Genomic DNA, 22,059 nt, shown 5'->3' on the forward strand with positions numbered 1-22,059 from the left:
TTACCCCTGTGTTCCTTCTTCACTTCCTATTTCTTTTCTTTCTTTCTTTTTTTTTTTTACAACAGACACTTTAGCATTTCTTGCATTGCTGGTTTGGTGGTAATAAATTCACTTAGTCCTTTTTTGTTTGTGAAGCTCCTGATTTCACCTTCAATTTTGATTGATAGCCTTGCTGCGTACAGTATTCTTGGATTCAGACCCTTCCTTTGCATGACTTTGTATATTTCATTCCATTCCCTTCTGGCCTGATGAGTTTCTGTTGAGAAATCAGTTGCTAGTCTGATGGGGGTTCCTTTGTAGGTAACTTTCTGTCACTCTCTGGCCGCTTTTAAGATTCTTACTTTTTCGTTGGTGTTTGCCAATTTAATTATAATGTGTCTTGGCATTGGTCTTTTGGGGTTCATTTTGTTTGAGACTCTGTGAGCTTCTTGGATTTGTGTGGGTTTTTACTTTCCTATATCAGGGAAATTTTCTGTCATTATTTCTTCAAACAGGTTTTCTATTCCTTGCTCAGTTTCCTCTACTTCTGGAACCCCTATTATGTGGATGTTGTTTTGTTTCGTGTTGTCCCAAAGTTCCCTTAGGCTCTCCTCCTGCTTTTTAATTTTTTTTCTAGATGCTGCTCTACTTGGGTATTTTTTCCTACCTCGTCTTCTAGCTCACTGATGCAGTCCTCTGCTTCTTCTAGTCTACTCTTGATGCTTTCTATTGAGTTCTTTACAGCAGCGATGTCATTTTTCATTTCTTCTTGGTTCTTCTTCATTCCCTCTTGGTTCTTACTCATATTGTTGAATTTGTCTTCCATTCTTTTCAGCCACCTTATGACCATTTCTCTGAATTCCTTCTCTGGCAGGTTGCTTGCCTCCATTTTGTTTACTTCCTTTTTTGGTGATGCCTGCTTTTCTTTCATATGCGGGCTGTTTCTTTGTCTCCCCATGGTCTCTCTTCTCCGGGTGTCTGGTTATGTAGTTCTCTCTCTCCTTATCCCAGGTGAAATCTGACCTTTCCATGGTGGAGTGTAGAGCTCCTCTGAATCCGCGTGTTTGCGCCAATTGGGGACTGGTGCTCTGGGGTTCACAGCTGTTCCATGGGTGCAGCAGTTGTAGATTTTCAGGCTTCAGATAACATCCACTTTCCCCTTCAAGATGTCGCAGTCTCCGCATCCGAGCTGGTGGCTCCGGGAGGGAACCCAGCAGCCGTGAGAGCTGCCCGGTCAGGGGAACCCCGTCCAGCAGTCCCCCACCTCTCCTGGAGTATAGCTGTCCCTTAACTCTCCAACAGACACTCCCCGTGCGACCCTCAGCTGTTCTTTCTATCTGCTCCGGGACAAGGCTCGGGACACATCTGTCTATTCCGCTGCCATTTTTCCACACCTCCTCATATAAATTAAATTACATGAGAAGCCAATGATTTTTATAAGTAATTGAATCCACGTAAAATCTAAGAACAGATTAGAAGCCACCATGAGGACTGCCTGGCTTGGCAGCCGCCATGTTGGCCTCATGGCTTGCCGCTCCCATGGGGGCCGCCATCTTGAAACAGCAAAGGCCAACCCCCTTCCTTTGAATAAGCCAAAGTCTTTGTAAGCAATTTGATTAAGTCTTCTAAGAAAGTTACTGAGACCTCCCATAATCTCTCTGTATATGCAAATAAGCCAAAGGGAATACTCTTTAAAAATAAAATTCTAGCTTAATAAAAAGGAGAAATTTAAAAATTTTGAAATCTCTTTCACTAATATTTACAGTGTAAACTAAGATTGTTGTTAAAGTATTAAATCTGACAGTAAATAAGTAGTCAACTTTAACGTAAAAGTGCTTGTGATATGGCTACTGGGACATATGACCCATTACTTGGTGTAAAGAAAGACAAAGATTCTTAAGTGAAACTCTCTGTAGCCTGAAAATTATTCTGGAAGGAAATGAAGAGATTTCCTTCAAATGTCGTAAGGACTGTAATGAAAAGTCAATATATTTGGCCTCATGAACTGAAGTAAATAATTTGTGTTTTTGCCTGCCTGACAAAGTTTATGTAAAGTTGTTTAAAGACTAATTGTAGAAGTTTACAATTGAAGTTAAAACATAAAGCTTATTTCAAATTATTTAAAATTGGCTACTTGAAATAAGTGAATATTCAAGAAAATTTAATAGTCTTTGGGTGCTCCTGTATTGGGTGTGTATATGTTTACAAAAAAAACCCAAACTGTTCCTGAAGTATTAACTAAAATCTTTTACTGATAGTTCATCTCATAGTAAAATTGCTTAACATGCAATGAATCCAAAGCAATCATATTTCTGTGCAAAAATAAAAATTTATCAAGACTGCTTTAAAAATTTTTACAAAAGCCTCATAATAATAAAATAAAACAAAGGGGGATAGTAGAATAATATCCTGAAAGAAATATCCTATAAGTAAATTACATCAAGCCTTAATTGCTTTAAAATTTTTTACTTTAAAAATTATTTTTCATTGCCAAAACTGGTTTGGTTCAGTGGATAGAGCGTTGGCCTGCGGACTGAAGGGTCCCGGGTTCAATTCCAGTCAAGGGCATGTACCTTGGTTGCGGGCACATCCCCAGTGAGAGGTGTGCAGGAGGCAGCTGATCGATGTTTCTCTCTCATCAATGTTTCTAGCTCTCTATCCCTCTCCCTTCCTCTCTGTAAAATATCAATAAAATATATTAAAAAAATTATTTGTCACTTATAATGCTGATAACAAGACACCCATAAAATCTTATGGTGTCAAAATAAGCCAAAGGAAAATCGTTTGGACAAAAATCAAAAGGATCCCAAGTCTAATTTATAGAAAAGATTTCTTTATTAACCTTTGGTGGAGAATATGTTTGTATATTTCCAGAAAAGCCCATATGGATTCCTGCAACACCGGATCCCAGAGAGGACCTGATAGGACTGTTCCAGCCACAGAAAAAGCAGTGGCCCCCGAGAACAGAGGAGAAACAGTCCAGAAATAAAGATGGTGAATACGCCTTGCTATGCTAGCAATCAACAGCTGTGCATCACTGCAGGTTGCCCAGGACCAAGGGCAAAGAAGGTTGGTGTGCGTGTGTTTCCACACCATGTGTGCGCATCCTTCTGCATAGAAGTCAAATGTTTGATGTTTTGTGTTCTACCAGGACCCCTGACTTGGAGGGCTTGCCTTATTTCTAACACAGGGAATGGTATTAGCTGCCACATTAAAAGAAATGTTATACCTCAGGCATTAACCATTTTTACAGATGGATCCAGTTCTGGAAAGGCTGGATCTACTGCAGTAGGGAAGCGAAGGTCCTTCAAACACCTTATTTCAGTAGAAATACAAGCTTTTATTTATGCCTTAACAGATTTTGCTACGGAGCCCATCAACCTATAGTGATAGTGCTTATATGGTAAGTATGGCCAAAATTATTGAAACAGCTACTATAGGGCACACTAATTCGGAGGAACTTTTCATTTATTTTTCAGCCTTCAAAATGTTATTTGAGAACGACAATTTCCATGTTTTATTGCAAGCAATGTCCTCGGTGTGTTATCCACCTCCCTGTGCCAACTTTAGGGGTAAATCCCCGAGGACTTAAACCTAATCAAATCTGGCAAAATGGATGCCACTCAATAGTGGAAAGAACCAATCATAGTCTTAAAATGCAATTACTAAAACAAAAAGGGGGAGACGGATGTTATGTGTCACCTCAAAACAAACTCAGTCGTGCTCTTTTTTTTTTAAATTTTTTTTTTAGTCATGCTCTTTATACTTAAAAATTTTTGAATTGTGATGCAGAGGATCGTACAGCAGCCGAAAGGCATCAGGCCTCCTGTACAATAGCCTCCACCGAGTTAGCTAGGTGGAAGGAAGCACAAACCAGACAAGAGTTTTATCAGATTCAGTAATGACGTGGGGAAGAGTTTGTGTTTTATATCTTTCCAGAAGGAGCAGCGCAGCCAATTCGGGTGCCAGAGTGTTACGTCCATCACAATGGACCCAGGCAAGCTCCTTGTCCCTTCACTCAAAAGGACTGAGTGTTGCCTGATGACAGCATAGCAGAAGAGGAAGAAAGCTGAAAGCTACGCAAGGGACTGAGGTGCCAACATGGGGTCATCTGAAGAAGTTAACGACTGAAGCCCAGCTGATAAGTAGAAGAGCAAGAAGTTGAAGCTACTTCTTCAACCATGTTCCTGCTTATGCTAGCATCTGTTAGCTGCCAGTCTTCTGTAAAGTCTTACGCAGTCAAGTCTGAGGACTCTGAGTAAATATACAGCAGCAGCAAAAGAAACTTTCTTTCATTTAGTAGCTAAAAATGTTAACATGTCTGTAGTTTTGATTTCTTTCTTATTGCTGTGTTGCATTGGCATTGTTTTGTTATTATTTTAATAGCCAGAGTTTTGCTCTTGACGTTCAAGTTTTAAAATGATAACATGTATGTAGTTTGGTTTTTGCATTGGCATTGTTTGCAATTGTTTTAATATTAGAGCTTTGTTCTTGATGTTTAAATTTTACTTTTACTATAATAGCTTAAAAACAAAAAAAGGGTGAGATGTAGAGAGTGCCTGGGAAGGCACATGGGCATTTTTTAAAATTGTCAGCCGAACCCAAGGCGACAGGCAAAGCCACGCCCTGGGGACATGCTTTGCCAAAAAGGCAAGGGTGTTATCAGCTTGACCTTCATTTCAGCCCAGGTGTCGGGCAGTGGGTTTTGATATGTAAATCCAGTCAAGCACCAGGAATGCTCAGGCCTACTCCAGAATGCAAATAATCTCCTTTGTCTTGACTCTTGGTGAAACATCCTGGTATTTGGGGGTTTAAAATAAACACGCTGCATGGGCTCTGGGTCACTGTTTCTCCCTCAGAAGAGGATAGTGGTCCCACCCAGTCCCAGCTTTTTCCTTCCATTTTGTGTCTTGTCTCTTTCTTTCTTTTATTTCTCAATCCCCAGCTCCTCTACTCAGGAACTGGACCTGCTCTCTAGCCACGCTGGACGCAGAAAAGAGAGAAAATAGTTACAACGTGGGACTTGTCAAAGCTAGAAACTGTGGTTTCATAAGTCAACATGGCTTACTAAAAAAAGGACATTATTGAGACATACATTGTAAACTATTGAGAGGTTTTAATGTTCCTCTATCAACTTGAAGCCCTTTGTGAATTTTAATCTAAGATCTGCTATATGCTGTCTATGACATCAAAATATATTTCAATTATCTTTTGCATGTAATTAAGAACCCAATAAAAAGGCCAATGCTTGACCTGAAAGTTACTAAAATTATACACAAGGGAGGTTGACTATTTTTTCCCATTTTTCTAGAACTCCCATCCAAATCTCAGCTGATGTCCTGGTGGGATTCTATATTCCCAAGGAATTATCTCAATTTCATCAGCTGCTTTTTTTTTTTTTAATGACTTCTTGTCACTCCCACAAATGCAGTATCTATTCAACGGGTAACTGTGATAAATCACAATGAAAGATAGAAAATCAATAGTGAAACTAGATCCACTTCGCCTTCCTTTTCTCTTCTCAATTACAACTTCATTGGGAGCATAATTAATTACATGAAAAAGATTCCAAGATCTGCATCTGCTCCTGCTACTAAATCAATGAAAACTCTGAAAAGTGAAGTAATTGTTTGGATATGTTGTTTTGAATGGTATTGTGCTTTTGAGAATTCTGTGGAAGAAATTATGGTGACATATTTGAATTTTACTTTCTATGGGAAAACTTGAAACACTGACTATTTCAGAATATGAAATTATTGTCCTGAGTAAAAAACAATTGGTTGGTAAAAATAATATCCAGTAAGTGATTGTAATATCCAGTATTTCAAGCAACACTTGACAGAACCAATTCCACGATTGGAGGTTGCCAACAGTCCCTAGCATGTATTTTTTGACACCTTCATTGAAGTATATATTTGGCATAGAAGGAACTACATACATTTAAAGTGTACTATTTGAAGAGTTTTGACAAGCATATACATCCTTGGAACCATTACCACAGTAACTGATTGGGCTAAAAAAAAAAAAAAAAAAAAAAAAAAGGAAAAGAAAGGAGACTGAAGGGTTCTGGGTTTGAGTCTGGTACCTCAGTTGCAGGCTCCATCCCTGGCCCAGGTGCGTGTGGGAGGCAACCAATGGATGTCTCTCTCACATCGATGTTTCTCTCTCAGTTGCTCCCCCTCCCTTCCACTCTCTCTAAAAATCAATAGAAAAATATCCACAGATGAGGATTAACCAAAAAATAAAATAAAATGACTTTTTCCCTTTCATTATGTTTGCCTACTTTTTCCTCTAGTTTTCGACAGTGGACATCTGTAAATCTTTTAAAATCTTATTTATTGATTTGAGAGAGAGAGAGAGAGAGAGAGAGAGAGAGAGAGAGAAGAGAGCGCGCGAAAGGGAGAGAGAAAGACAGAAACATCGGTTTGTTGTTCCATTTATTTATGTATTCATCAATTGCTTCTTTTTTTTTGATGTGTGTAATTTATTTATTTATTTTTCTTTATTGATTAAGGTATTACATATGTGTCCTTATCCCCCCATGGTCCCCCCTCCCTCCCTCACTCATGCCCTCACCCCCCCTAGTGTCTGTGTCCATTGGTTATGTGTATATGCATGCATACAAGTCCTTTGGTTGATCTCTCCCTCCATTGCTTCTTGTATGTACACTGACTGGGGATCAATGGTGCACCCTTGGTGTATGGGGACAATGCTCTGCTCACTGAGCTACCCAGCCAAAGTGGACATGTGTAACTCTTGTCAGAAGAATGAAAAGAACGTTAGGCATACGTTAATTATCCAAGGAAGATATCTAGGTTTAACCTGAAAGATATGTTTATATAATATGTTATGACAACCCAGTACCTTGTAGTCACAGTATGAAGTGATAAATTATAGGAACATTAATAAGTTTCCTAAGAAAGTAAACAAGACAGGAGACCTCAACCTTGAACAGCAGTTCTCAAACTTGGCTGCATACCAGAATAACCCAGGAGTTTTAACAAAGTCTAATGCCTGCGTCCCAAGCCCAGAGATCCGGACCTAATTGGTCTGGGCGGAAGCCTGGGTATTGGGCTGTAAAAAGCTCCCTCGGAGACACTAAATGTGTGGCCCAGGCTGCGAACCACCGTTCTAGGGCCTGGAGACTGAACTGACCTTCCTGATGATGCCTGGCTTCCTGATGGGAATTAACAGTCAACTAAGCAAGGATATGGAAGAAAAGCAATTTCCTTTTAGCACAGGTTTTAAATAATATGAGGGGAGGGGGAATTCTGTTGTTCTGGAATCATCATTATGTATATCCAATCCGGTCCTTCCGAGGCAATCATTCCACTGGGAAGGGGTCCAACATAAGGCCTACCGGCATAATGAATTTTGTTTTACAACGGGAGTATCTTATCATGAGACTATTTTTAAAAATCATGCCAAAGAACATGGTTATCCCAGCCTATAGTTACAGATAAACATAAAATTATCTATATCCAATTATATACTGCTTATCATATTCACTGGCAGAAAGCTATTAGGTTGTGAAATACTGAGTATTGGCTCCTAAGTATAAAATTTAATCACTATAGAAAATATTTGGTCAGCCAAAACCCACATGCCTTCAGTCATGCAAAAAGTCGTTGTGAACTGATAAACATCTTAATGCGGAATACATTGAAGAAGGCAGAGAGGTTGATCTAACAACTTTTTTTCATTGCTTTAAACTGACTTGCTAAAGTCTTTCAACATAAATGTAAAATAATTTTATGACAATTTCAGTACAATGTACACAACCGATTTTTCACAAAGGTGCAAAAGCAAGTCAATGGAGGGAAGACAGCCTTTGCAACAAATGGCATTGGAACAACTAGATACCCCCAAAGGCCAAAAATTAACTTTGACCTAAATCTCACCCCTTATAAAAACATTAACTGAAAATGGAGCAAGCACTTCATTATAAATATAAAACTTTTAGATTAAAAAAAAACACAAGAGAAAATCTTAGGTACCTAGGCCTAGGCAAAAAGTTCAAGCTTGATATGAAAAGCATGTTCCATAAGAAGAAAAACTGATAAACTGTGCTTCATCAAAATTTAAAACTTTTGTTCTGTAAAAGACCCAGTTAAAAGAATGAAAAGATAAGCTACAGATCGGGAGAAAATATTTGCAAACCACACAACCAATATAGGACTAGGATCTAGATACATAGGGAATTCTCAGAACTCCACAGTGGAAAACAACAATCCAAGTAGGTAATGGGAAAAGACATCTCACCAAAGAGGATGTACAGATGGCAAATTAAAGCCACAATGAGCTGTCACCACACAACCGCCAGGACACCTAAAATAAAAATTGACAACACCAAATGCTGGCAAGGATGCTGAAAAGCTGGAGTACTCACACAGGGCGGGTAAGAACGTGAGATGGTAGCCACTCTGGAAAACAGTCTGGCAGCTTCTTGAAAAACTAAACATGCGCCCTAGCTGGTTTGGCTCGGTGGACAGAGCGTCGGCCTGTGGACTCAAGGATCCCAGGTTCGGTTCTGGTCAAGGGCACAGGCTTGGGTTTCGGGCTTGATCCCTAGTAGGAGACGTGCAGGAGGCAGCCAATCAATGATTCTCTTTCATCATTAATGTTTCTCTCTCTCTCTCCCTCTTCCTTCCTCTCTGAAATCAATAAAGATATATTAAAACACACACACACAACTAAACAAGCAATTACCATATGACTGAGCAATCACATTCTTGGACCTTTATAGATTCTGTTAACACAAAAACCTGTACGCCAGTGTTTGTAGCAGCTTTATTTGTAATAGCCCCAAAGAAGAAACAACCCAGATGCCCCTCAACATGTTGAATGGGTTAAGCAAACGATGGCACGTCTGTACCTGACATCCTATCCAACAATAAAACACAACAAACTACTGATCCATGCAACACGCTGGATGAACCTCAGCGGCTGAAAGAAAACTACCAATCCCCAAAGATCATTCACTGTATGATTCCATTTATAGAGCATTCTTGAAATGACAGGATTCTAGAAATGGAGGAGAGATTGGTGGTAGCCAAGGGTTAAGGAAGGGTGGGGGAGGAGGGTGAAGGTAGGGGAAAAAAAGCAACAAGAGGGATCATTGTGTGATGGGAATGTTCTGTACCTTGACTGTATCGATGTGAATATCCTGACTGTGATATGTACACTGTAACGTTGCAAGATGTTACCAAGAGGGAAACTGGGGGAAGGGTATGAGGGCTCTCTCTATATTATTTCTTACAACTACATGCGAGACCACAATTAACTGGGGAAAAAGTTTAATTTTTAAAAAAAGAACAGGGTATTGCCCTAGCTGGCTTGGCTCAGTGCTGGAGCGTTGGCCCTCAGACTGAAGGGCTCCAGGTTCAATTCCTGTCAAGAGCATGCACATTGGTTGCAAGCTCCATTCCTGGTCCTGGTCAGGCGCATGTGGGAGGCATCTCCCAATGGATGTGTCTCTCTCACATTGATGTTTCTCTCTCTGTGTCTCTCCCCCTCCCTTCCACTCTCTAAAAATCAATGTAAAAATATCCCTGGGTTAGGATTTAAAAAAAGGAAAAAAAGAAAAGAAAAGAAAAAAATAACCAAGGTATAATCTCAATCTCAGGTGGGCTAAAATAAAGATCCAAGATACAAGTTTTTGTTCAATTACAGGCTCCTCCATTTTCCAGAATCCTTGAAATTATCCTTTAAAATGAAAATTAAGCCAAATTGGATGACAACACAGTGTTAATAGGTTGGTATTTTGTTTTGCTTTTAAGCTTGTGGACACTGAAACTATCAGACTTGATAAAATAAAACAACAGTGGGTTTCCCGACTCTGCCCTGCTGGGGAAATCCACTCTTAACTCTTGGCTCTATCATCATATTTTTAAAAATATCTGGTCTGCTAGTGAAGGAGTGGGCTCAACTGTAATCCCGGCCAACAGCATTACCAAATTCTCCTGCTTGTGGGGCACCCCAAAGGAACCACCAGGTCAAACAAGAAATGAAGCCAGGGACAGTCGCAGTGGGATCAGCTAAGAGGAGCGTCTTATACTCAGGGACAGTCTCCGCAAAGGCCCCTCCCTTGTCTGCTTCTCTGATCACCAATGGTTAGCATGGCTTTAGTTAGCAAAATACAAATATCATATCAGATAGATAAAGAAAGAAAAAATAACAGGTAGAGAATGGGAGGTGTGCTTTGGTGTTTTAAAATGTTAATTTCCTAGGGCAAATTTAACTTGAACAAAATTGAACCCGGTTTATATGTTGTGGGTTTTTTAAAGTCCATATCCTTCTTTGGCCTATATTTAATAACTATTATATAGTTGCTTGTCTATAAACATTTGCAATATTCAAGGCAATGCAGCAAGGCCTTCCCCAAGATTAATAAATTTCTATAATAATATATTTTTTAATTTTTAACAATTATTTATTTTTCTAGAAAGGGGGGAGAGGGAAAGGAGGGGAACATTAATTTGTTGTTCCACTTATTTATGTATTCGTTGGTTACTACTTATATGTGCCCTGATCAGAGTTGTAACCTGTAACCTTGATGTATCAGGATGATGCTCTAATCAACTGAACCACCTGGCCAGGGCCTCTATAATCATATTTTTAAAAACATGTGATAATAATGAAGCCCTTGGCCAGCACACACTGGCCACCAATATTAGAAGCTGATTTTTTGAGCAGAGTCGGTCAGGTTCTAGCAGAGGAGTGACACTTACCCCAAAAATGTCCACCTGAGAGATTTTTATTTCCCACGTGTCATTGTATTCAAGTAAAATGGGTTCCAGACTCGTTGGAGATATGCAGAGAAAACTCCATTTCAGCCCCTTCAACATGATGGCGGGCCTCACTTCGGTGCCCAGAGAAGAGGTCAAGGATTTCCAGAGACTTGAGTAGAACAAGGTTTCTTTGATCTCCTTGGTCTGAACATACTAGCAACTTAGTTGAAGAATGATTGTGTGTGTGTTTTCAGTTTTTCTCAGCACAAGTGGCAAAAGCAACTTCCTTTAAATGCGTTATCACCCCAGAATTCAAAACCACATAGATAATTAAATGAAAGTCCCTTCCCTCCCACCCAAGCCACATTTAAAATTCAGGACAGTGTTTGGAGCTGGTAAAAAGGGTTGGTTGGCCTTGGCTTTGGCCCGCATTTGAGTTCTTCCTTCCTCAAGCTGCTAAATTCCAGTTTGCCCTCTGTTACTGCCTCTTTATTTTGTTGTGGTTCATACCTTCATTGTGGAAACTGCTGTTCGGGCAGAAGTCCCTTCTTTGTCCACCCACCCACTCCCCGCTCTTGCATTTTCCTGCATTCACCTCCCAGCCCTGGGATCCCAGGATGAAGGAGGGAGTCCTCAGTGGGGAACTCACCCTGGGCCTCCTTGCTCTTCCTGGCACCTCTGGCAGCCTGAGTCACCCCAGACTCCTGGAAAGGGAGCACCGTGATGCTTCTCTTGGAGGTCAGGGGGTCAACAGGTGTGAGAGAGGAGGTGGGTCTGGCCTGGGGCAGGTCGCAAGGACAAGGAAATTACTCTCAATAAGTCTCACCTGTTTTAGACTGGCTCATTTGTTTGTTTTTTCTGTTTTCTTTTGTGTGTGTGGTTTTGTTTTTCCTTTAAGACGATGAATTAGCAAATTTTAAAATGTGATTTATTTCACCAGCTGTTGTGGGGTCAAAAAATGATGTCTTGCCCCAGGGGTGTGGCTCACCTATGAACCAGGAAGTCATGGTTTGGTTTCCGGTCAGGGCACATGCCTGTGTTGTGGGCTCGATCCCCAGTGTAGGGTGTGCAGGAAGTAGCCGATCAATGATTCTCTTTCTTCATTGCTGTCTCTATCTCTCCCTCTCCCTTCCTCTCTGAAATCAATAAAAATATATGTGTGTGTTTTTTTTTAATGATGTCGTTACCACTTGTAGGTGAGAATTTTGTCTGTGGAGCAATAGCTGACAAATAAGAGGTGAGATCGTTTCAAATTACAGATTTAGCCACTTGCGGAACTTCTTTTCTAGAGGAGGTCTTGGTGGAACAATGGATTTACAACCATTTAATCTGTCCTTAAAACCAAGAACATGAGAACTATTTACTTTGAAAATAATCATGTGGGTGTGATCATTAAAGCACCTTTATTTTGGATTCTCTCTTCCAGTTGCCCTCCAGGCCTGTTACAGCTTCCCTCTACCGCAGACTTCTGAGGCTGAGAATCTCCAGGAATTTCCCATAAGCCACCATTCGGAGTGGCCACAAAGGTGCTTTTAAAGGGCTGCCCTTCGGGAGCAGGTTCTAAGAGGACTCTGAGGTGCAGGAAGGAAGCAGGGAAACCGCTGTGTATATGCATGCAATCTCATTCTATCTAAATGACTAATCTGAGTATATTACCTGCATACCTAACATAGAAGTGCTATAAGAATACAAGTATAGTATTTATAAATGTAAATATGCGCATTGGATCTGAATGCTCAATTTAAAATAATTGATGATATGCAATACAAAAGCCTGAAGACCACAAGACCATAGAAACTGGCTTGTGCTTCATAACTGAAGTACCGAGTTTTAAAGTGAAATAGTCTTCGGAGCTGGAAGGGTTTGGGGAGGCACAGAAGACAATTGGGATAGCAACGGGCACAGCGAACAGCCCACTGCGGACGGAGGGCGGCCACGAGGGAGGCCCAGCAGGAGTGGACAGTTCGTTCCCTGCAAATGGAACCGCAAAGCACCACAAATGCAGTGACTAAAATGAATGTGTGTAATGGACACAGTCAGTTGGCTTAACGATAATAAGATGGTCTCTCAGCTACATGGACATTTGCAACATGCGAAGAGCTGTTTTGAACTCGAGAGGCCCCATCTTTTCATTGCAGGCCGTGCTTTGCACCATTTCTGCTTTTGCGGGTGAGGTTTCAGGCTTATTCCGCCCTCATTTAGCAAAGACAGTGGCTGGAGGACGTTCCCATTTGGGCACTGGGATCTTGAAGAACAGCTGGCCCCATTGAAAAAAATTCTCGCCCTGGCTGGTTTGGCTCAGTGGATGGAGCGTCAGCCTGCACACTGTAGGGTCCCAGGTTGGATTCCAGTCAAGGGCAGATGCCAGGTCTGCGGGCTCGGTCCCTAGTGTGAGGCACGCAGGAGGCAGCGGATCAATGACTCTCTCTCATCATTGATGTTTCCATCTCTCTCTCTGAAATCAATCAAAAAAAATTCTCATAGCAAGATGGAACAGTAGCTCTGTTATGTGGAACTGTCACTTTCATCTGTAAAGGTGGATCCCTCTGTTTTTTTTTTTAAATTTTCTTTTATTAAGGTATTATATGTGTACATATCTTACCATTGCCCCCCCCCACCCCACTCCCATACATGCCCTCACCCCCCAATGATTTGCATCCGTTGGTTACTCTTATATGCATGCATATAAGTCCTTCAGTTGATCTCTTATTTCCCCCATGGATCCCTCTGTTTTTATCTCATGTTTCACCAGTGCGCCCTCCACAACAGAGAGCTGTGACGAAGAGGCCATTGTCCCAGGTCCTCTGTGCCCAGCACGTCCTGGCCACCATCCACCTAAGGAAGCTCCTGCATCTGTGTGTGTCCCGGTAGCATCTCCGCAATGGAGACCATTACGCTGCTGGAAAACTTGGGGTGTCCCACAATTGTGTGGCCCTACACAGCACATCTCCCGCCCTTCCTTGCCGCTGAGCTCCCACTCTTGGTTCGGGTGAGCCCCCTCTCCTTTCCTCCGGCAGCGTAGCCAGCAGACAGAGATGACAGAGACACACTGGCCCAATGCCACTGGTGGGCCCCACGGATGGTATCCCTCCCCTCGCTCGTGGCATATCTTGATTCTCTTCCTCTGCTGACTTTTCCTTTCATACAAATGTTTAGATCTCTTTTGGATTTAAAAATAAACAACCACAAAACTTTGCTCAATGCCCCTAGAGGCTGCCTTTCTTTCACAATCCAATTTCTTGGAAGAACAGTCTACACAGCACCTTACGCTCAGCCGTTCCTCAAGTCTCTGCCATCTGGCGTCTGTCCCCACCACTCACTCCGCAGGCTGCCCCCTGCTTGTCCTGGAGAGCACGCCGCCTCTGTCTCCGTTCCCACCCCGCAGTGCCACACTGTGGGCCACTGGCCTCGGATGACCTTCTGAGGCTCCCAGCCCTCCCTCGGTCTCAGGCCACGGCCCCTTGCTCTGTAGCAGACAGACGTCTTTCCTTCATTGTGGCTGCTCCTCCAGGCCCAATCCCAGCCCCCTCCTGTCCTTTACTGCTGTCTCATGCTCGCTCGCCTTCCTTCCTGAGCCCAGCCCCCCTCCCCCACGGCTTTCCTCGCCACGGGTTTGCCCAGGATGTCCAATTGTGTCCCTTAGCCCAGCCTTTACCTGTGACCCAGAACAGACCGTCCAACTGCCCTTTTAGAACGTCAGCATGAACTCACCTCCCTTTCCTAAAAACTCTCTCCCTCTCTTGTCTTTCCTATCTTGCTGGTTCATCAGACCAGAACACTTAGCGTCATGCAAAATCCCCCTGTCCCTCATCTCCTTAGCCAGTGGCCAGACTTCATCTTAATGCTTTCTTCTGAATGTTCTGGGTACTTGCTCCCTTCCACCCATGTTCACTGCCACAGCCCTCATCGTTTGGGTCTTCTTACTCTCCCTTGTTACCCTGTCCTATTTTATTTTTTAAATATATTTTTATTGGTTTCAGAGAGGAAGGGAGAGAGAGAGAGAGAGAGAGAGAGAGAGAGAGAGAGAGAGAGAGAAACATCAATGATGAGAGAGAATCATTGATCAGCTTGTGTATTGGGGATTGATCCCGCAACCCAGACATGGGCCCTTGACCAGAACCGAACCCTCTCTCCACTGAGCCAAACCAGCTAGGAAAACTCATTAGTCAACAGAGCCAAATATCAACAGTACAACGATTGAAATTTCTTTTGAGAGCCGAAAACCGACTTCTGCGCATGGGCCACGAAGTTTCAATCGCACTGTATGTGTGTGCCCGCACGTGGTATTTTGTGGAAGAGCCACACTCAAGGGGCTAAAGAGCCTCATGTGGCTCGCGAGCCGCAGTTTGCCAACCACTGAGCTAGGGCATCCTGTCCTATTTTACATCTTCAGCACAGACTGTTTGACATGTCGGTGTTGTGCAAGTTGACTTTAATCTACATGCGAGGAGTGGTTTGTTGACCTTGAAAAGACCCTGGTCATAATATTATTTAGCTTTAGAAAGGAATGAAATTCTGATATATGCTACAACATGAAGAACCTTGAAAACATTATGCTGAGTGAAATAAGCCAGACGAGAACACATATTGCATGATTTCACTTCTATGAAGTGTCTAAAATAGTCAAATTCATAGAGACAGAAAATAAAGTGGTGGTTGCCAGGGACTGGGGTGTAAGGGTGTGAGAAGATGGAAAGTTATTGTTTAAGTGGGTACAGAGCTTCTATTTGGGGGGATGAAAAGTTCAGAAAATGGACAGTGGTGATGGTTGCACAACATTGTGAAATACTTAATGCCATGAATGGTTATGAATGGCTAAACGGTCAATTGTATTTGTATATTTAAACACAATTTTAAAAGGTGAACAAAAAAAGACCCTAATCAGAAGTCAGCTCCCCAAAGGCACTTTAAATTTTTCATTTAATCGGCACTACAGGATTTATTGATTAGAAGAAGGGATGTTAAAAATCATTTTCTTTATTTAAAAGAATAGTTTATTGATATTTAGAGAGAGAGCAAGGGCGAGGGAGAGAGAGAAACATCAATGTGAGAGCACAACACTGATCAGCTGCCTCCTGCATGCCCCCTACTGGGGATCAAACCCACAGCCTGGGCTTGTGATCTTGACCAGGAATCAAACGGGCCACCTCCTGCTGCACAGGATGGCAGCCAACCAACAGAGCCACGTGGCCAGGGCTAAAGATCAGGTTTAGTGGGTAAATGCGGTGATCGGGACAAGGGACTACGAAGAAGGATTACGCAAGCACTTCCACTCTTGTACGGGGGGAGGGGTAAAAATCAGCCTTACACCTTCAGAATGGCTCCTTAGGTCCAGAAATCCTAGAATCTAGTGATGCACCTCCCCCTCACATTCATGGGACTGCTGCCTTCCTGCCCTCAGAACACTGTCCCTGCGGAAAGACTGGTCCTGCGAGGTGCCTCAGCCCCCAGTGGGCAGAGAACCAGGACTTCAAGGGGCGCGCGCACACACGCGCGCACATACACACACACACACACCCGTGACTGTTTTCCTGCCTGCTTACTCCTACACATTCGTGTCTGTCATAGAGCTTTGGCCCAGGCTGCTTTTACTGTATTGTGCAACCTGGAGGGACTTAAGGTCCCTTCCCTGTACCCTCTCCCCCCCCCCCGCCCCCGCCCACCCCCCACTTGCAGAGTGAAATCCCAACTTCTAGCCTGGCACACAGGCCTTTTCCATTCTGCCCCACCTTCTTTTCTCTTCTCCTCCCTACCCTCAAGTGAGGAATTGCTAAATGTCTCTAAATCTTCCTTTTCTGTTTTCTCCTGTGGGAGAAACTCAGCTTACACAAGACTGTTAAAAGGATTCCATGAGATACAAGATGCAAGGCAGCAGGACTAGTAAATCAACATTGGGAATCGCCATTGTTCCAACACCAGGAAAGCTGCTGAATATTCTGTTGAGATCGTCCCCTGGGACCTCCCCTAAAATCTCCACCTTTAAGACCCTTAGGACAGAGGACCCAGTGACTCTCCCTCCTGGGAGCATGCCAGAGCCTTTCCCCTCTTCTCCCTCCCCCTCTCCCTCCCCCTTTACCTTCCTCACTGCTAAGCTCCAAGGGCCCTTCCTTTGCCTCTGTAACTTGTTTCCCAAGCCCATTTCGTCTACGAATTACTTCTAAGTAATTACTTTGTGATGTTCCAAATAAAAGTTCTATTATAGTTTGAGTCTTGACTCGGAATTCTTTCCTAGCCAGACTCAAGCACCCAGGATGCTGAACCCAGTTTGGGTCTAACCCCACTGCCCTAACACCTGGTACCGTTCTTGCCGCCCCGACAGAGGGAGGAAGGAAAGTCTGGGGTGAAGCTCAGGTTTCTGGTTTAGAAGATGAGCGGCATTACCGAATAGAGAGTTCAGAAAGAGGAGCATGATACCAATCGCATCAGAGGCCCAGAGCTGGCCTCGCCATGAAAGTCCTTCACGGAAGGATGGAAATGTGTACAGCTCCTGCCCCACAGCGAAGGCTCAATCAAGGACAGCTTGTTGGGAACCTTGCGTGCTACAGGCACAAAGATGAAAAAGGTACAGTCACCTGCCCTGAAGAGTCATATCTGTACGCAGGTCGTTTTACTGTCACTGAGAAGCACTAAACTAGGTGTGCAGTGGGAACTTCCAAAGTGCCCAGGAAGGACCCTTAGCTCAACCTGGGCTGTCAGGGCTGGCTTTCTGAAGGAGGAAGTGGCTTAAGACCTAATGCAAGCTCTTTCTCTTGAGGAAAAAATCACTGTTTGTACAACTTCTAATGCAAGTTCACGCAAATATTAACTGGAAGAAACGACTGTTTACCTCTCTGGCATTAGTAGCGTGCGTTCTGCATTAGATAACCAGTTTATCTAAACCTAGGGTTACTGGCAACGTTTGTAGGGAGGGTGGGCTGAGACCTACCATCTGGTTGCTGCGTTATCTAACTTGGGAAAGCTGACTAAGCAACTAGGATCACTCAGGAACCTTTTGAAAATCCAGATAACTGAGCCTCACCACAGACCAAAATCATGGACTCTTTGGGAATGAGGTGTTTTAAACACACACACACACACACACACACACACACACACACACACACCCAGCAGAACCTGGGGAAATTGAGAGTTACCTATTTCAATCTTTGCCGTAGACATAGTCTAAATCCTTATCCTCACAAATGCTAGCCATTGGTCATGAGGGAAATAGAGTGTGAATGACTCAGTCTAGCTCATCCTTATTCTTAAAAAAACCAACTCCAAGCACAGGCCCCTCTGGCCAGGGGCGATTTGTCCTTATTTATGGCCAAATAACCCCACTGCACCCAATACAAAAACATAGACACATTTAAAAGCATGAGTTGTAAAAACAGTAATAATAGCTATACCTTCTGAGTTCTGTGTCCCACGTTTGCGTACGCATACACGTTTCTCATCTTTCTAACAACTGGGGGAAGTCACTGGAAATAGGCCCACTGTTATTTGTTCAAGGTTGTGCACCTCCCAGAGGCTGAGTCGTCCGATTCCAAATTTCATTCCTTCCTTTATATCAAATAAACGACCTTGCAAGATCTGTAATGAGGACGGGAGTGACCAGTCAGAAAAATGCCAAGGGAACCAGCAAGAAAATATGACAATTAAGTGCCTAATAAATGGAGTAGGGGAGATAATGGCAAATAAACAAGCGAAGGAAGAGCAAATGAAGAGAATTTAGGACAAGCATCTATTATCAAGGAAACTGAAGACGTTGAGGGAACCATTTGGGGAAACAATGAAATAGGCCCAGTACTTCCCGACCCGTGTCTTATGTGTGTGTGAGGCTGGTGTTTATCGTTACCCCTGAACACTCTACCTACCCTACTCCCTGAGTTTTTAAAGAGGTGGCTTCAGTGATTTCCAACTGTCTCAGGTGCCCATCAAATGCAGCTTTTGTTTCTCTTGGAGCCTCTCTGCCTCCAAGTGCCTTCAGCTGTGTCTGGAATTGTCTTAGAGGCTGAGGGCTGACAGCTGAATCCAAGCCCAAACACACAGACCTTGACCTTCATAGCACATTGACCTACAAAATACATCTATTGATGCACATGGAAGAGATGAAAGAAAGAGAAGCACAAAAGAGGTCAAAGACTCATCAAAGGAGGAATAAAGGGACTGAGAGCTGAGCGGGCTGAACAAAGAAATCTGGATTGATGCTTACACGGCCAATAGAGGGCTTTAAAACAGGCTGCAAAGGATCAGGGTGTAGCAAGATCAGAGACATTCTCCCCCATCCCCAATCTAGGGCCAAAACAAAGGAGTTAAATATAGTCTGGAATTTAGGTTAGATATAAAGAACTTTCATGGAGTGAGTTTAATAAAGAAAAAGATTATGGACAAGGCTATGTAAGTCCCCTTTCCTGGATAATGTTGAGGCATAGTTATTATTCTCAAGTGCTCATTATATACATGGCATACAGTTATAATTCTCACTAGAGGCCCGGTGCATGACATTCGTGCACTGAGGAAAGGGGGTGGGTTCCCTCAGCCTGGCCTATGCCCTTTAGCAGTCCGGGAGCCCGCAGGGGATGTCCAATTGACGGCTTAGGGGAGCGGGCCTAAGCCATCAGGACATCCTTAGCACTGCCGTGGAGACGGGAGAGGCTCCTGCCACCGCCGCTGCACCCGCCAGCCTTCAGGTGGCTTGTGGCTGAGCAGCGCCCCCCTGTGGGAGTGCACTGACCACCAGGGGGCAGCTCCTGCATTGAGTGTCTGCCCCCCTGGTGGTCAGTGCGTGTCATAGTGACTGGTCATTCCATTGTTTGGTTGATTTTCGTATTAGCCTTTTATTATATAGGCTAATTATTGTCAAGAACCAATGCATGGCAGTATTCTAGTATACTGGGCACTTCAAATACATTTATTACTTTAGATTTTTAGGAACTTTCAAGGTCAATATTATTACCCATATTTTAGAGATAAGTAAACTGAGGCTCAATTATATTAAGGGACTTTCTGAGGGAAATGTAGTGAGTGGCATGGCTGGATTTAGACCAAGTTATCTTTGACCCTAAAATTGATGCTCTTGCCACCAGGTTAGCTGGAAACATGGTCTTGAATTGATTCCGACTAGGTGATGACCAAATCAACTCAGAGGGGCCCCAACCCTGCCTTATCTGAGGACCACACCCCACACCCTGAGAACTGCCTCTCTAGTCAAACCCAGTCCCTCCATGCTTTTTAGAAACGATTGTCACGCCTCCCTGCCTCTGCTCTCGCCGTTTCCTCTCCGTAGAACGCCCTTCATCCGCACACCTCCTCTGCGAACTTTCACTGAACTCTCAAGCTGGAACGACTCTCTCTCTGTCTGCGTTTCTGTGTCACTTTATATTTATTTTGTCACTTACCACCTTTTCCTTTCGATTATACTTATTTATGTACCAGTCACATCCTTTCCCGGGATAATAAACCTTTGGATGTCAGCACTCGTGATGAATTGATCTGTGCCTAGCAGAGTGCCTCACCTGTACCAGGCATGCCATGGATCTTAGTGAATGAAACAATGAGGAATTGCCCAGGGCATGAAAAGCCAGCAGCCTTAAGGAAAGAAAACATGAATAAAAAAGATACAGGAAAGCCCTAACCAGTTTGGCTCAGTGGATAGAGCGTCGGCCTGCAGACTCAAGGGTCCCAGGTTCAATTCTGGTCAAGGGCATGTACCTTGGTTGTGGGCACATCCCCAGTAGGGGGTGTGCAGGAGGCAGCTGATTGATGTTTCTCTCTCACCGATGTTTCTAACTCTCTCTCCCTCTCCCTTCCTCTCTGTAAAAAATCAATAAAATATATTTAAAAAAAAAAAGATACAGGAAAGAGAGAGGATACATGCAGTGACTACAGCGAAGTGGGTGGGAGGCAAATTCTTTCCAAAAGGGAATTTCATTTTGCCAACTAAATGGAAAGCCAAGAGACCAGGTCTTCCAGCTGTTCTGTTTGCCTGTTTTCTTGCCTCTGTGATACACTCTTTCTTCCCCTTCCTTCCTTCCTTCCTTCCTTCCTTCCTTCCTTCCTTCCTTCCTTCCTTCCTTCCTTCCTTCCCCTTTTAAGGGCAAAATTGCTAATCACTATGCGAGTAGGGCCCTTGTGATTTAATAACAAAAAGGAAGAACAAGATTAATGACTTTAATTTCCAAACGCGTAGGGAAGTAAAGTGTGGGTGCAGTGTTCGGGCGCATTGACAGGAAATTTCTGCTGGCTGCACTTTTCATCTCATAAAAGATCAAGACACCTTTGCCCGTGAAGAATTAGGCAGGTGCCACTACAATGTAAAAAAAAAAAAAAAAAAAAAAAAAAAGTATGGAAGAAACCAGAATGAGCTCTAGAATTAGTTCTCCATGAATGCAAGTTTGAACCTGTGTTTATAAGAATGATCCCAATACAGAGTTTTTTAAATTATATTTAGGGTCCCACTTCTCTGGCAGGTTGGACTGGGCAGGTTTTAGCTTTTGCTTACGAGTTTGTTTATGAGGATAGCCCTCATTTAAAACTACCAAAGGCAATAGGGTGTTCTGGCCGCCATGCTTTGCACCATAGGCTGGCACAGAGCTTTGCCAGTGCATTTTCGGAAAGGCCCGTGAGCTGGGAATGCAGTCCCAGTGCAGAGACCAGGAGCCAAGGAAAGAAGCAAACCGCGGAGAACTGGAGAGTGTCTCCTGGAACGTGTGTCCGGAGCTCCCTTTGGAAGTGGCTTTGATTTTTGTCCCCGTGGCAGGGGTTTACTTTGGATCATGGATCTGTTAGGCTGTTGGTCTTTTCCATATTTGTTTGCTTGCTATGTGGACACTCTAGGCCAGTGGTTCCCAACCTTCCTAATGCCGCGACCCTTTAATACAGTTTCTCATGTTGTGGGGACCCCCAACCATAAAATTATTTTCGTTGCTACTTCATAACTGTAATTTTGCTACCGTTAATGAATCGTAATGTAAATATCTGTGTTTTCTGATGGTCTTACCAGCCTTGGGCAAACTACGGCTCGCGGGCCGGATCCGGCTGTTCTATCCGGTTCTCTTGCTCTCCCCTCCGCTCCTTTACTTTGAATTTATATTAGTTCACACAAACACTCCATCCATGCTTTTGTTCCGGCCCTCTGGTCCAGTTTAAGAACCCATTGTGGCCCTCGAGTCAAAAAGTTTGCCCACCCCTGTCTTAGACTCTACAGCAGCGACCCACAGGTTGAGAACCGCTAGCAGGGTCGCCTAAGACCATCGGAAAACACAGATATTTACATTACGATTCATTAACAGTAGCAAAATTACAGTGATGAAGTAGCAACGAAAATAATTTTATGGTTGGGGGTCACCACAACATGAGGAACTGTATT

The sequence above is a fragment of the Plecotus auritus genome (genome assembly GCF_963455305.1).
Source record: "Plecotus auritus genome assembly, chromosome: 4".
Classification (NCBI taxonomy): domain Eukaryota; kingdom Metazoa; phylum Chordata; class Mammalia; order Chiroptera; family Vespertilionidae; genus Plecotus; species Plecotus auritus.